This window comes from Vanellus vanellus (assembly GCF_965231255.1).
Source record: "Vanellus vanellus genome assembly, chromosome: 5".
NCBI classification, from domain to species: Eukaryota; Metazoa; Chordata; class Aves; order Charadriiformes; family Charadriidae; genus Vanellus; species Vanellus vanellus.
This window is the reverse complement of record NC_138910.1, coordinates 17,633,772-17,650,256: the sequence shown is the minus strand read 5'-3', so window position 1 is coordinate 17,650,256 and position 16,485 is coordinate 17,633,772.

Sequence of the window (16,485 nt, the reverse complement as noted above, 5' to 3'; positions counted from 1 at the left end):
TTTGCCTTCTCCATTCTTAGCCACCACAGATCGTACATCTCTCAGGTCAGCAAGGATTGCACCCTAAATTTCACCATGCTAGGACTGGGGTGCTTGTCAGTACAGCACAGATAACTGCACAGTGCAGGCACAGATAACTGCACAGTGCAGACACAAACAGCAGGAATTGATATGCAGATTTGCATCTTATGAATAACCAGGTCTTGATTCAAAGAGATTCAGCCATACATGCAACATAATATATCGCATTCCTCCCTCTTGCCTGCTTTACTCTAACTGTACACTGTGTTCTCTTCGGAGTCCATTTTTTGCAGAGGAAAAGGAGGAAAGCTCTGCACATTCAATAAATGTAACATAGCTGACCAATATTAAAAAGGTTTAATGAAATGGAAAGATTCATGACACATAAAACCTATTTTCTGCATCAAAATTCTGCTTATTCTGGTAAATGAGGTTTTAATAAGGCTACTCTCCAGCCAGGTTTTGGAACTTGCACATCCAGAAACAAGGAGATTGTGAACCAAGGTCCAAAATCAAGCGGAGCCTTTATCTCGGAATGACCTGCTTTCCTTTCTCCCCAGCCACTGTCTGAACTACCACTGCACCACTTTAGAAAGACTCAGTCCTTGAGATGGCCCTCAAATTCTCCCTTTTGGACCCTTCCCCCGTCTCCATTGCTAACAAAGCCTTCACCTCATAAGCACACATCACTTAATTTGATCTCCCCGCTGTGGGATTTACATCTTTGATATCATTCTGTTAACGTCAAAGGCTTTATGGCAAGGACTCATCTGGGACCTTGTGTACAGCTGTTGTGTTCCAGGCTGGAGGAACTCACATTCCTCCACCACACCCAAATCCACCCTGGATTATCAATACTCTGATAAGCAACTCAATTGCCTTTAGACTGGTTAGGAAATTTCTCCACTCCTTATTTTCATCCTCCATTTTCTGTGGGCTTCTTTACCCCTCCGCTTTGATTTTTCACTTTTCAGGCCATGACATTCCTGACAATTCCTAGATCTCCGGATTCCTGCCTCCTCCTCCTGTTGTTGCTAACACACAACTCTGTCTGGAGCCGGATTTAATTAGACCACAAGAAAAATGAACCGCAATGAAGTTACATCAAGGGTGTGACTTCAAGCCACAAGAGCCAGGAAACACAGAAGACTGGAAAAAAAAAAAAAAAAGAAAAAAAAAAAAAGAGAAAAGAAGAAGAAAAATGAAGAACAAACTTTGTCCTAACCCTGTAGTGTCCCACCTCTAGCACAGCTATGATGTTCAAGCACAGTTTACACAATAGGGAATTGTTGAGGAAAAAGCTTGGAAGGGGAAGGAAGGGCCCGGAGAGGATCTGCTGAAACGCTTTGGCCCTGTAGCTTTATTGCGTGTGGGTTTGATGCTGTGCCAAGCTTTACGACACTTACATCAAGGTTGTTCCCCGCAGTGATGCACCATCGAAGCTAAATCACCTACCCATAATGGAATTTAAAATGATTTCACTGTGCCTTGGTTGAGAATATGTTATCATTAACTTCCCTTTTTTATTACCCCAAATGCCTTTCCAGCTCACAGCATACTGTGCTTCAGGAACTTTTTTGCTGCCATGATTTTACGTCATTGTGTAAATTCAGCAATGAATACAATAGAGACCTGGTCTATCCCAAGGCCTCCAGGCACTGATGTAATAGAAATAATAAAGCATAATCATAAGGAAGAAAATGGCATGTAGCTCTGCCGTGTGCTGTATGGAAATGGATATGGGTGACTGACGCTGATGCAATTCACTCTTACCAAATGAAGGCAAAGGGCCCAGAAAGGGACTCCTCCTGCATAGCATCAGCAGAGTTATGCCAGCTTCGATGTGACCCTTCTCTAATTGGAAGGATCCATCCTAGCTATTGTAACACAATGGAGTTTGAGGCTATGCCTTCTGAGGTTTGGGGTTTGTTTTTTTCTTGCATTGATTACTTGCAAAAAATATTTTATTTTACCAAAAGCAAAACAAATGGAGGAGACAGTGTTGTCTGATAACTTGGATGCTGGATAACACATTGGCAGGGCAGGGATCTGTTCCTAGATCTGTTTCTCACCACTTTGTGCCTCAGCTTCCCCCTTCATGAATAAACATTGGGTAGAAAGGCTTATAAGCTCCGCACCTCTGTGGAGAATTCAGAGCTTAAAAGGATGTAGGTGGTTTGGAATAGCAAATGCTCACATGTTCAGTTAGAAAATGTGCTGTGCAAAATGCAGAGGGCTAGTTAACTTTCTATTGATTTTTAATGGAACTTTTTGTTTTGATTCTCAGATTGAGTTGGAGATCTCTGCCTGTAAATTATTCCACTGAGAGTTGAAACATGTAGTCATCGATCATGTCTCATTTCATGTAGGATAGCGTTTCTCCCACCTGGGAAAGTGCTGTGAACCCAAACCCGAGGCTCATAGTTTTCCGGGACAGTTCCGTAGCTGGAAGGACATTTTGGTGGAAAGTTCAGGGTTGTGATTGGGTAAGCTCAAAACTGGAGACAGGGAATTTCTCTCTAATGAACTCTTTAGTGGAGTTTCCTGGTTAATTGCATCCCAGGTGAATTTAATGGCAGGCTGATTACAAACAGAGGGGAACAGGGAGGTGAGGGAGGTGAGGCTGGGCAACTGGGGCATCTATAAAAGCAGGCAGAGTTACATGGCAAGCTTTCTTTTCAGTAGGGCTCATCTGGCAGCTGGCTGGAGTTAGCAGGAGATGAGAGAGGCTTTGTTTAGTGGTATATACCACCTACTTTTAGATACAGCCCAGTGGGGAACTTTCTTTGTTGGGTATGGGAGGGGTTTGGCTTTTGCTAGTCCTCTCTTCGCAGATGGAGTCAGGCTCTTCAAAGAACAAAGTTAGTCTCCATATTATCTACCCTTCGGCATTTCTGCATGACTCATCGGTGTACTTAGTTGAATGGGGAACAGTTATCAAGTCAACCACAGGATTTTGCAAACCACCTTAGCATCGTTGTAGGTATCTCAGTCAAACACACCTACTCTTTCTGCAGGTATAAGGGAAGAAAATGCTAGAAATGGGTAAGTGATCTCCTGTGGCTTTACGTGCTGTTCTGTGCAGTGAAGCAAGGGAAAACCACTGAAGCTGAGCAATATGTCACTATATGCCTCCTCTCGTGTTTCGAAAGACAGAGACTGGAAAAAGATGGCAATATAATCTGATCTAGAGGATCCGCTTGTGAGGAGAAACTGAAAAAAGTGGGAAATTGAATGTGCTGCTTGTTCCTTGAGTCTGTGGACAGATGTACACACACAAGCAGCTTTTACAGCAATCAGGAGTAAGTGATGAGTTTTCTGCTATTAGATATTTTTTGCCAAGCACAACAAGCTTTTGAGAAAGCATGAATCTTTCGGCAAGTAACAGAAACATTTAGAGCTAGGAATATGCATCAGGGAAAAATGAGATATTATGGAAGAGATGACCCCTGAGATACATCAGACTGAGAATCAAGGAAGCTAGTTTCTTTTTCTGGTTCTTTCCCTGACCTCCTGGAGGACTCTGCATAAGACTTTTCCCTTCTGGACTTGTTTCCTAGTTGGTTGAAACTCACGGCGGAAGGACCTTCTCTGTGTAGAGCACCCACAACAACTAGCCTCTTGATTTTTCGCTATAGTCTCTAAAAATCCCCCAAAATAAAGGACAATCTTCATATTCTCCCTTTTCCTTAGGACTGGAAATCAGTTTCTCTCCTGGACAAGCTGCTGGTGTCTTCTTCCTCTGAAGCATCTCTTCTGGCCACTGTCGTGGTTGTCTCCCTTAGCGCAGACAGGACTAAGCCTGTCCTCAGAGAAAGTAAAAACGCTTCCATAAAAAGGGTGGCAGACCTGGCAAAACCACATGGTTTCAGGAGCAGAGGAGATTTGAGGAGAAGGAGTCCCTGAAAGACCACCCCTTACACTGCTCCAGGAGAGTACCTGGGGGATGGTGTGTGCTGCCTGCTGTGCTCCAGCTGGAGGCTGGCAGAGGAGGAGGCGGGCAGCAGGTCACCAGGAACATCCACCCCCTGAGCCTCCTGGTGCCATGGACCCATCTCCTTGTCCCTGCACACCTTGTATCTATCAGCAGGGCCAGCTTGTCGGATCCAAAGCTTGATCTTTTATGCTATCCAGGTTCTTGTGGACCCCCGTGAAACACCAGATTACAATCTAATAGGGTAAGTGCTACCTCTTTCTGTCCTGCTAGCCTAAGGGGTTGTCTTCATGCAGAGAGAATTTGTCTGTGCTGAGGAGAAATTCCAGAAGCGGCAGTGGGCAGGAAAAACAAGAAAGGGTTTCAAGAGTTGTGGTGCCAAATCCTGGGCTCTAAAGCTGTGTCTGCAACAGGGATTAAGGGCGCGTCTGAGCCCGGACTTGCTGACCACGCACACTGTTTGCACACAAGAAGGCACAAGCCAAGATATAAAGTGGTCTTGAGGAGAAAGCTCAAACTCAAGCTTGCTGTCCTAATGAGGGCCCATGTGCTCCGATCACGAGTAGTCCAAGCAAAGCTGAGTGCGTTACAGCTCTGCGTGGCAGGAGGTGGACAGAGCCCTTGTCATAGCCTGCAAGGGGTACAGAGGAGTCAGGGTTAAGCACCCTGACGATAACCCAGCAGTACAGAGATGGCAGAACAGACCTGCATGTGGGCGCTGAATCTCCTTCTGCTTCTGGAGTCAGTGCCTCAGCAGAAGAAGCCGGGAGAGTCTCTGTAAAGGGATCCGGCTGGTTTCCCTTCCCCATACTACACATTCTTGGTGGCCTTAAAATACCTTTAGAAAGTGCAGGATATGGGTATGCAGTCAGAGCATTTTTCTAATGCTGGAAATGTTGTTGTTCCTGCACTGAGCTGCCCTCATTCTTCACTTTCTTCTCCCCTCTGAGATGGAAATGCACGAGTAAGCGTATGTATTATTTGCAGACTTGCATACAGGCCAGATCTTCTCATGGTTGGATTACCAGCCAGCCGCTCAGCCTGTCTCAAAGAAATGCTTTCTCTCATGAAACTTTCCAAGCTGGTTTAATCCACCTTGGGTGGCAAACTCCATGTGCTCTTCCCCTGCTGGCACACACTTTGCATTCACCAGCGCCTAAATTAGCTCTGGGTAATTCCAGCAATGCCTCGGTCTGTGGAACGGATTCTCCAGCTGAATGCGTCGCGCTGCATGCTCCCCCTCTACCTGGGTAGTCTCTGAGCTCGTGGGCTGGGGAGCAAAGGTCCAAGAAGGAAAGGGGGAGCAAGCCAGTTCTTTGGAAATATTAGTGTATCCTCTCTCTCTAAGGCAGGAGACTCAGTGGTTTGAATCGGAGATGCCTCAACAGCTGTGTCACAGGAGGCCAGCACAGCTGGGGATTCCTGGCAGGATCAAATGGATCTGTTCTCTTTCCTCCTAGACAGGGGTGTCTCTTCTTTTCTCCGTTCCCCCCTATGTCCAAAGCGTCACCTACACTTATAGCCCTCTTCTGGGATGGTTTGCAGCTGTATCCCTCTTTCCTTCTGTAGGGCTAGGGATACTCTTATGACAGGATTCACCAGAGGGTGCTGTTACACATAGCCTTTTACATTTTTCCTAGCCTGGAAGGACAACACAGCCTTTTAAGGGGACACTGAAATGTTGCCAGTTTTAAGATGCCAGCTCTTCTTCTGAGTGGGAAGCTGCAAAAGGTAGCAGCTTTTTCCTCTTCTTCCTCTCTATTTGTTTGGGGGGTTAATTTGTTTGTTTGGTTGGTTGGTTTGTTTTGTTTTTTGTTTTGCTAGAGCTGCCCAACAGGAATCGATTCTTGTTGCAGTTTTCCTCGTCACACCCAAATTCTTAAAGTTTTAATAGTTTACTGACTGCCTCTGTTCTGGGACTGCTGTAAATAGCAGAATTAATTTGGTTTACGCTCCGAACCTGCGTGCCATGGGCTGGATTTCCCCTGTAGTAGAAAACATCTGCATTTGCTATGGCTCCATAGAAAGAAGGATGCTCTAGTTTCCTTTCACCATCGCCATGAAGCCTCTGCAGTTTTGCTTAAACCCAGAGGACAAGCTTCTTTCCTAGCCAGCTGAGGAAGTTAGGGACAGGCCGCAAGAACTGTCCCTGCTGCAGCATGGGGACAAGCAGCCAGAAGTAGGACACATCGATCAGTTCCGCCTTCCCGAGAAGAGGAAGAAGATGGCAAGGATGAGGCTGAGGGACTGCTGTTCCAGTCAGCCAGGGCAATCTGACAAACGCAGCAAGAAGCATGTTGCAAACAGCTCTCAGGCTTGCAACAGAGACCTGTTTGTTTCCCCTGTTTAATTTGGGAACCATGCATCCAAGCACACTTGGTATTTCTCCATGCGTAAGCCTATACTGCAGCCTATTGATTTCCTTCACCCTTGGCAAGAATATCACAGCGGATTTTGGCTTTGCCTGTAATCTCTTGAGCGGATGAGGCTAGAAATTCAAATGAGAGCTTAACTTGCTGACTGTCTGCACTGCCCACATGATGGCTGCTCCTTTGGCTCCAGTCTGGAGCAAGTCAGCTGTCTATTTGGGCAAGAAAACTTGGGTACAGGGCAGGAATGGCTGGTTCCCATCTGCGCTCTGCGTCTACAGACGGTGTGGATGAAACTGGTTCCAGGGACTTGGCTCTGCAAACCAGATCCGGAACATGAGCACATCTCCCAGAGGCCGCATAGGTACAAGCTCTGTTATTTTTGATATATATCTGGTTTTAATCTGGAAGCAAGCCCCTGGATGCAGCCACCTGGCTCCCCAACAGCACTGTGTGTTGCCTAGCAATATGAGCAGAAGATACTGGATCCATTTCTTCCCTTCCCTGTGCAAACACCAACCACAGAAAAGATGAGTTTATGGTGAGGAACTGACATCTTTTTTTTTGGGATGACCTTTTTATCACCATATGGCTTTAGCGGGAGCAGTGGCCACCCTTGCAGTAGAAGGTTCAGTGCTCCAGCCTATGGCTTCTGCAGAGAGCTATTTTTTGATTACACAACTTGTGTTTGCAATGTGGTTTCCTCTAAGCTTTTCAACTTGGAAGAGCTGTCAGTCATCTTAGATTTTCCTGCCCCAACTAAAACTAACCATAACGAATGAAAATACAGGCAAATATACATTTGCGTAAAGGTAAAAAATCTTCTCCAAGACAGCAGATACAAAGGCACCAGTACATTCCATTCCATGATTAGTATGCTAACCAAAACAGATTTTTCCAAATTACTTCATAGCTTGAAAGTCCGCAGAACCCAGTGCCCTGAACCATCAGTAACAGAAGGCAAGCAGTAATCCTAACAGTGGTAGGATGTTTATCAGCTTCTGTGTTATTTTATTTATTTCTTAGAAGAATATTGATTAAAATAAAAGCAAGACTCTCAATAATAGTCCCAGCTGACAGATATCTTTCTAGCTTATTCTAATTGGGAAGGGAAGTGATGCTCTTTTTGAGTATTGCTATATAGTCTCTTCTCTACTTTGAATTACCTCCAAAGAATAAGCCTGAGTTAACCCTTCCTGTATTGGTGAATTTCAAATATCTTTCTATTTGTGTTAAGCCTTTACAAGAAATGTAAAGCTTCTCCAGCAATCGCACAGTACTTAAGGTCACTGAAATTGTTGTCAGGACATCAGTTTGATTTCACTGGATGGAGAACTAGAGCTCCAGCCATCCATGCATGGGGGCCTGAATCACCGCTGCTGGAGAGAGTTGGGGAAGGAGGAAGTTTGCCTCTTTCATGTGAGTCATCAGATGATGCTGTCAGGCTCTGAAATGAAATCATGACAATCACATGCCTCCAGGAAATGGACCGGAAAAGGCTGCTGTCAGTGAGATTCATTAAATCCCCATTTTCCTACATGCTATGACCTTTAAAACGTTTTTAGGAAGTCAGGGAATTATATTCCTGAAGGGGTTACAGTGACTTATTTTAACAATATTGAAGTAAGCGCTTTTGTCTATAACCTCTTAAGGAGTTTGAAAGGTTCCATTCAGTGGTACTTAATGAGTGTTGTATAGATAACAGAACAGGCATCAGAAAGGTAAAATATTTTAATTTGCTCCATTAATAACCACATGAGATGAGGATAAACACAAGTAAACCCAACTCCAGCTGTTTTTGGAGAGGAGAGGTGAGGTTTTCAGAAGTTCTCCTTGAGATGTGTCAGTGATTAAATTTGCTGCTTCTAAGAACTATGTTAATGGAGAGGCTAAAGCTGGTATCAGATCTAATAAATTCTGTTTTAAAAAATTGGAACAATCAGCATGGATTTGCAACACACAAATTGGGCTCAACCAATTGGGCTTTTGTGACGAAATGACTGTGTGGACAAGGGGAGAGCTGTGGATGTAATATACCTTGATTTATTAAGGCTTTGGAGACAGTCTGCCACAGCATTCTTGTTATGAAGCTGAAGAAATATGGACTAGTTGATCAAGCTGTTAAGTAAAAAAAAAATGTCTGGAGTGCTGAGTTCAAAGAGTAATATTCAATAGCTTGGTGTCCATCAACGGTGGCTGGTAACTAAAGAAGCACTCCTGGGATCAGTACTGTGGTCAATATTTCCATCAGTGACCTGAATAATGACACAGAATGAATTCCCACCATATTTACAGGTGATAATGAATTAGAGGGAATGGTTGATATTTCAAACCACAGAAATTTTGGGTAAGATGGAGAAATTTGAGGGCTGAACCAACAGAAACTTTACAACACTCAGGAAGGAGAAGTACCCATAAAGCAGAATAACTCCATACATCGGTACTATCTGGGAAACAATTGGCTGAGCAGCAGCCTTCCCCAGAAGAACTTGGAGGTTATGATGGATGCCAGGTCAAAGATATGCCAGCAGTGCACTGTCAGTGCAAATAAGGCAAATTGCCTGCTGAGCTGCATTAGAAGCAAAGTTGTCAGAATCTTGAAGGAATCTGAGGGGACGTATGCATTGCAGCTTGGTCTTCACCATTCTCTGCTTCAGCCCACCTTGGATGCTCAGTCCTGTATCATCTGATACCAGCATCGCTCCGGCTTTGTTCATGGAGGGACATAAGGCAGTAAGATCAAAGCTACTTTGGGTACCATTCTGTAGGTTCCAGTTACACCTATGGCTGAAGTGGAGACATATTTACGTCTTGATTTGCTTCTGGGAGTTCCCTCCTCTTCCTCTCTCACTCCTCCCCCACACCTCAAAGCCTGCAGTCAACCTCAGCTAAATACCAAAAGACACCAGAAATGTGAGACAGCTGCTCAGATGCTCAGAGAAATGACCTGAGAAGAAAGAGCCAGGTGATGCATCCCAGGAAATGGATTCTGTCCTAAGAGGAAAAATGCATTCATCATTCAGATAACTTCTGCCACAGAAAAGCCATCTGGATAAACAAGGGCAGAGTTACACAAGCATTGTGCAGATCGTCATCCCTTCCTGGCCAGTTGTCGAAAGGCAGATGTGTAACACAGGGCTTCATCTGTAGGGAGAGAGAGGAGAATAGGAGAGCACAGGGGAAGAAAGAACAGACTGGGATTTCTCAGGCTCGCAGCAAAGAGAGCGAGTGCTGTATTTCCTCCATCAGATCCTTTGCATCATGCACAAGACTCATAACTGGAAGTTGGTCAGTGGAGGTCTCAGACCAACACAGTTGTGTGACCAGGAGACATAAGACCAAGAGAAAAGGGGAAGCGGGATTCTCAGAAGTCCACCTGCACACTCCCACTTTCTCCACCTTCTCCGCCGCTAAACAAGCCAAGGCTAGGCCTCGCTGCAGGACCCACCTTCTTCCTACAGCTCAACTCTGCTGCTGCTCAGCTAAGAGCTGCTTCTAACCTGCTGGAGTCATAGTCTGACCACCCTGCATTACCTGTCCTCATGCAGCAGCCCTGTGGCCCCACATCTCTCCTGGCTTCTTCCTACCCTGCTCCCCAACCTTTCAGCAGGAGCTGAGGGATTTCCAGATCTCTCCTTCATGTCCTGTCCCTCCCATGAGGAAGGAAGCAGTCTGAGGTGTTTGTTGGCTTGAGGAGGCAAAGGAAGAGTCTGCTGGAAGAGTGGGAAACTGAAATTCAGTAGAAATAATTGCAGCATTGTGATGATTTTCTACTAAGCCAGCATGGAGGAGGAATAAATTCTCGCTAAAGATTCCCAGGCTGACTAGGCCCTGCATTTTCTGCAATGTTCCCATTTATAGTCCAAAATAATAGGAGAAACATTAACCAAAGAAAGCCAAATGTCACCTGCCTCTAGTGGAGGAGCAGACCTTTGAGGAAAAGTCCTGTTCAGTGCTGATTTTTCAGTTTGGAAAGGGCCGGCACCAAAACCTGACTGACAGCCTCAAAAAGTGGATGAATTCTATACACCCCAAAAGCCAAGCAAGACCTGAGTACTGCACAGATCTCACTCCCCCTTGCTCAAGAGGGAAGGCTGTAGGCCAGGCTGAGAAGTCATAGCAAGCTGTGTGAATTCACAGATTGGGCTGAATCCCTCATAAATAGCGGAATATTGTCCGAGAGAGGCCGTTATGAGAACAGCCTTGTAAACTAGCTAGAATAAGGCAAATCTATCGAGCAGCTGAGATAACAAGAACACACACAGGAGAGTGAAGGGCAGAAGGAAATGGGTGTACAGTGTGTGCCATAAATTACAAAAGGAGAGTAAGCAGGGTGTGCATGGGAGACTGAATGCCATGAGCAAAGGTCAGGACAAGACACTAAACTGAAAAGGTACATGTGTGATGCAGCAGAAGCTATAACTTAACTGGCTTATGGGAAAATCCACAAGGAGATGGGAAAGGAAATATTTTTTCATTTACTTACCCTCTCATCCCCGCCAAATACTGTGGGTCACTAGCTGGGACAAGCTCTGTGGATAACAGCACAGACTCTCCAGAGACTGAGTTCTTACATCCCTTCTCTGAGGCTGCCAGTTAAATGCTGAGGCATCTCAGAGGGCTGTGGCATCTCCAGAAATTAGCATTCCCTATAGGACAGGCCTGGGATGCCTGGCTGCATGCTTCTGTGAGAGACAAGCTGGGGTGGTAACATCATACAAATGAAGGCAGCAGGGTGCAAGGGAGATGGGATACTGGTGCTGGTCTGAGAGATCCATATATTCCCTTCCAGCATAAAGGGAGATGCTATAGGTAATCCCACACTCTTTGTTTCCTCCCATTTTCCTCTGGAGAGCCGGGCACTTCTGGAAAGCAATTTAAATTCCCGTTCTTGTCTCATCTACATTCACACTGCAAAAGACGGGAGTCTGGCGCAGAGGTGTCAGTCCTATTTCAGCACTGTCACTGCAGGTTCCTCCCGCTCTGCCCAGGGGATGAGCTGCGCAGTATTTAGAGCAGTAATTTACACTGCAGAAGATGTGGGCTTCAGTCTTTATTTTTACTGCTCAAATCCTCTGTGTCCCGTGACACAGTTTCTCATTTGTAAACAGTGAAAAACATTGTTTCCTTGTTCTGAGGATGTAGAGCAAATACTATGAGATGCTCTGATGCAGATGTGAAATATTGCCGTGTTCATCCATAAAATGTACGCATACAGTGTTACTTACACAAGGGATGTGAGAACCAGTCCTTCAGTCTTGGGGTGTTTCTTAAATCTCAGGATTCTGGTATTCCCTCACTCAAGATCTGGTCTTTAAAAATATATATCAATATTTTAAAAAGAAAAGCCCCAGCTATGTTCCCAGCCTTCCTGGTAGAAGAGAGGAAGTTATGTACAACGACTAAATATGACTGCTCCTCAAACTGGAAATCAAATAAAAAGGAGTTTCAATTTTTTTTTTTTTTTCCCTTAAAACCCTCCCCCCGCAATTCAGTGTTTTGGTGGCTTTTGTGCTCTATGGGGTTTGTGCTTTTCCAAAGTTTTTCTCCGAAGCACAAGCTCAGTTGCAGAACCGCAGGCAAAGAAAACCAGCACGTTTTCACCAGGCACTGTGGTAGTCTGAACTACTGGATGAATCTAGCCCACTCCCCCCCGCTCCTCCCCCGCCACCCTGCTCGACATATTTAAAATCTCCAAAGATCTTCCTTTCAGATACCAGGGCTTCCCATTGTGCTGGCTTTTATTGGATTTCAGGTGCCATTCAGTCAACCCCCTCAGCTACTTGAATTCTTGAAATGCTAGGATCATATTTCACCTGATCTGGCACTGAACCATGTTCGCTATCTCACCCCAAAATTAATTAAACCATAAATTTTCAGAATAAACATGCAGCATCCACTATCACTGAAACAGTCTGGGCTTTGTTGAGCAAACTGCTGCAAGAACAAAGCTGCCTCTTTCTCTTTCTTCCCACCCTGCACGTCTCTTCTCTTGATGTGTATCAGCAAATACAGTAAATACAGTACCGTCCCTCCCTGTTACAGAGAGATGATTCTTATTCTGCCGTTGTCACCGTTTTATAGACTCAGGAGAAACTGCAACAGCTCACAGGGTGAGATCTTACAGGAGAGCATTAACTCTACTAAGATGAAGAGGAGCTGTTCTCCAAAATGAATACAAGTATTTCCTTTTTTGCCGGAACCCCTGGAAAACGCTACTTTAATTTGCCCCTCACCTCAGTTTCCCATTTGTATAGTGAGTTTTTCTGTCTGACACTGGCGCTGGGCAGTTAAAAATACATTAATGAAGGAGAGGTGATTAGGTACTGCACCCAAGGAAATCATTTAAGTATGCACAAAATTGTTAGTGATAATCATGTAGCTGTCTAAGTACAAATAGTCTCTCCCTCTGAATCTTCCCTATCCCATAACCGTGAAACTTAGACTATGATAACAGTTTTTAAAGCTTGGAAGGTAACACTTGCCATTCCGAAACACCTCCTAATTAAAACTATGCAAGAGAAAATAACTAAAACAGGTATTTCCATTTCCTTTTCTGGACCTGTAAGTACTCCGGAGGCTGCAGAATCTCTCTCAGATTTGAAGAAAGCCTTACCGCTGAAACTTGTTTAATTTTCTTTTCCGTATAGCTTGGTCGTTCCAGTTAGAAAGCACTGCCTCTCCCCACACTTTAGGACCAAGAACTCTGCCACTTCACCACCATGATTCAGAAGAGACCTTTACCCTTATCCTCAGGTCTTCAAATCCAGTCAGAGCCCATAAAGAAAACTGGACGGCTGCTTGGGTGGGAGACCTACAGAGCATTGCCTGGTTGCTATAGGCAGTGTAACCAAAGGTGGCATTTTTATTCCTTGAATCAACTGTCAGCCAACACCCTTGCCTGGTATTCAAGGTTGCTGTGGGTTGATAGATATAAATCTGAGCTCCTGACCAGCTCTGGTCTTTAGAACTTCTCTAGTACATTTGATTGCCGCTCTGGTGCAAATGCCAGCGTCCTGGCTGTATTCCAGCTCTGCTGATTTACGGTCGTCTGACTCAAACTCTCTCTTCTGTTTCAATAGGACGCTGTGCTCTTCTTCAGCTCTTAAGCTTTTGTCCAGTGCAGATAAACATTGTTTCTCCCTAGCCAAAATAAAGGGACTCTTGCATTTATTCTAGGGTGTTTTTGATGAACGGTGCCACAGAAAGGTGAATGTGGTGTTTGTTCTTGCTGAGGCCTCACATCTTTCATCCCAGGTGAAATCTGAACTCCTGTGCTACAGAATCTTGACTGTGGACTGAGATCCCCAGGGAATGGGGCCTCAGTTGTACACTTGCCACTGCCAGCCTGCTCCAGTTGGCCAAAGGGCTCAAGCATAGAGCCAGGTGTCAAGATCAAAGTGTCGTCTGATGCGGTATGTTATCATTATCATCTGCTGGCTTGGTTCTGCTCAGTCCCGAGGTTTGCATGCAGAGCCTCCCAGCTCTGCTAGCAAACTAGAAATGCAATGCCTTTGTGAAAAACACAACCAGAACAAGCTCTTCTCTAGCATTTCTTTTTCTGTTCTCAAGCTGGGACCTACAAAGTAAGACCAGAAGGAAGGGAATACAGAAGAGTTTATACACCAGTTATTCCTTGAAACTTTGGAATTGGTGATTCTTGCCAGGTCCAAGTTTTCCTTGAAGGATCCTACAGGCTGTTGTCTACTGCCTATTTTTCACCTGTTGCCATGGACAGACTGGTGAATAACTGTGCACTGCGAAACCAGAGAGCAGACCCTTGGTTCCTAAGTTATTAATCAGCCCTAGTTTAGACAAGAGCATTTCCCTTCACTTCAGTCTTTCCCTGCCCGCAGCATCTCCTGCCAGGATGTCCCGCTGCCTGCTGGAATTAACGTGGCTGAAATATCCCTCAGGATTCTCCCTGAGGTCAGGAACTCAGACTCTGGATCCTCTTCAGTTCTCCTTTCTAGCCCCTGAAACTGGATGTTGCCAAGTGAATTTTGCTTCCCCATCCCATTCTTCATATTTTCCGAAGTCACCTCTCACTGGCAAGGAAAGACTTGGAGAGAAGAGACAGAGGGGAGAGTCCAGGCCTGGATTGCCTCTTTCCCTATGTAATTTCAAACTCCCTTTCTCATCCCTGAGATCATTTTGTCAGCCCACTGTGATGCTGTAATGTGCTACATCCCAAGCTATTGGCACTTCCCAGCCCTGTGTGTTAAGTTTTCCTCAAGTTTTGGGGATTTTCCTTGCTCTCCATAAGGAATTCTTTTTTTTTTTTTTTTTTTTTTTGGCACTGAAAGACCAAGGAACTCTTCTTCTTTGTTTTATTTTTTTTTATTTTCCCCCTTTTTGCTCAGCTGAACCTACCTTGCCCTTTCCCCCTTTCTGTCCTGTTCTCATCCCAAACTCAGAACTGTCTGCCAAGGAGGCACATTCTAGACCAAACTGCATTGCATTTCCCTGCTTTCTGCTGCCAGTCACTTTGTCTGCTGAAGAAGCCTATACCTCTCACAAACTTTCTCAGGAAAATGGCTCTCAAGAGAATATCTTTTGACTCACGTTTCTCCTCACTGAAATCCACTCCAGATCTTGTAGATCTGGAACTAGCTGGCAACCATGTTTTATTTCCATCCTCATTCACAGTGTTTTTTATTGCTTCCTTCCTTTCCTCATCATATTGTGCCCAATGAGCTTTTTAAGGCAGGTCAACATCTCATTGTTTGTCAGAAAAACACTTGGCTTACTGGTGCGTTCCAGATTTGTGCTGTTAATCAGGTTATGCCTAGTCTGACTGATGCCTTCTTTGGGGTTCTCTGACTCTCGTCTGCTTTCCCTTTTACATTGTTTAACCCAGACAGAAAAGATGAGACATCCAGGACATCCGGTCCTTATGCACCCACCCTGCAGCCCACAGTAGCCCTTTATACATGCAGACCTTAACCTTCTCCAATGGTGTCCAGCAGAGCTGAAGGGTCTCAGGTGCCAGCAAAAACCTATATGGGAAAAAGGTTAAGCGTTAGATGAACCCTTCAGGCTAGTCAGTCTCCTGCTGAGATACATAGAGGACAATCGGATGGGGCGGGTAGGTAATCGGTGTATCGTGCAAGAGGCTGTGACTCAGACCGGTTCTCTTCATGGGGCTGTCATGCATGCCTGAACACTCCTCTCCGGGGCTTCGGTCCAGCTACCGGCCAGGAGCAGCAGGTCCGGGGCAGCTTCTTCTGTCCTCTCCCTCCCAGGAAGTGTTGCTCTTTCTTCTCTCATTCACGTAACATGCTGTAATTGTGCATCACCCCTTTCCCAGACTCATACCACAGAGCTGCGTATCTTTTACCAGATGTGTCCTTAATATGACTCTTCTACCCTCAAATTGCTGAAATGCCTGATCTCTCACAGGGCTGGCACTGGGTAATTCAACAGGTTGTTTTTAACAGCGTAGGATGAACAGCTGATCTTAAGACAGCCTGTTTCTTTGAGCAAGAAATTAAAGTGTTACTACATTTTGCATTTCCCTAGCGACATAGAGAAAATGATAGAGTTTCTCTGCTGATTCATCTGCTTTTACAGTTTTGGGTGTTATGTTTATTTTCCCAAAGAGTTTTTTTCTTTCCCAGACTCTCCCAGGTCCCAAGGTCGGAGCTGATGTCTGCACTCCGAGTGCATCCTGTTTGTCATAGAATCATTTAATTGCCATTTAAGAGAACTTATGCAACTGACCTTTAACATGGCAGAGTCTCCCTGCTGCACTTAATTCCTTATGCTGACATACGAAAAGAAAGAAAAAAAACTTCCTTTTGGCTAGTGGGAAAGTCTTCCCACAGGGAAGATGAAAAAGGCAGGTGGGGTGAGGGAGCTGATGGAGTTCAGAGTGGTCGGTGGTTACACAAAAGGCTTGGTTTGGATGTTGCTTGCTTCCAGGGGAAACTACAGTACTAATTGTTCTGTAGTGAGGGGGAGGAATTTTTTTAAAATGGGGGAAATGAACCTCATTAAGAGCAAATTTCTTTTGTTTCTAGATCCCTGCAGAGCAGTTCCATAGATCCCCTTGTCTAGGTCTTCTGTTCAAAGACAGTGTTAGGATTTGGGAAGAAAAAGGGGTCTCGGTGCTGGGGGGAGGAACCGGATCGCTCTTGTCTGTCTGTTCACGTTCCTTTC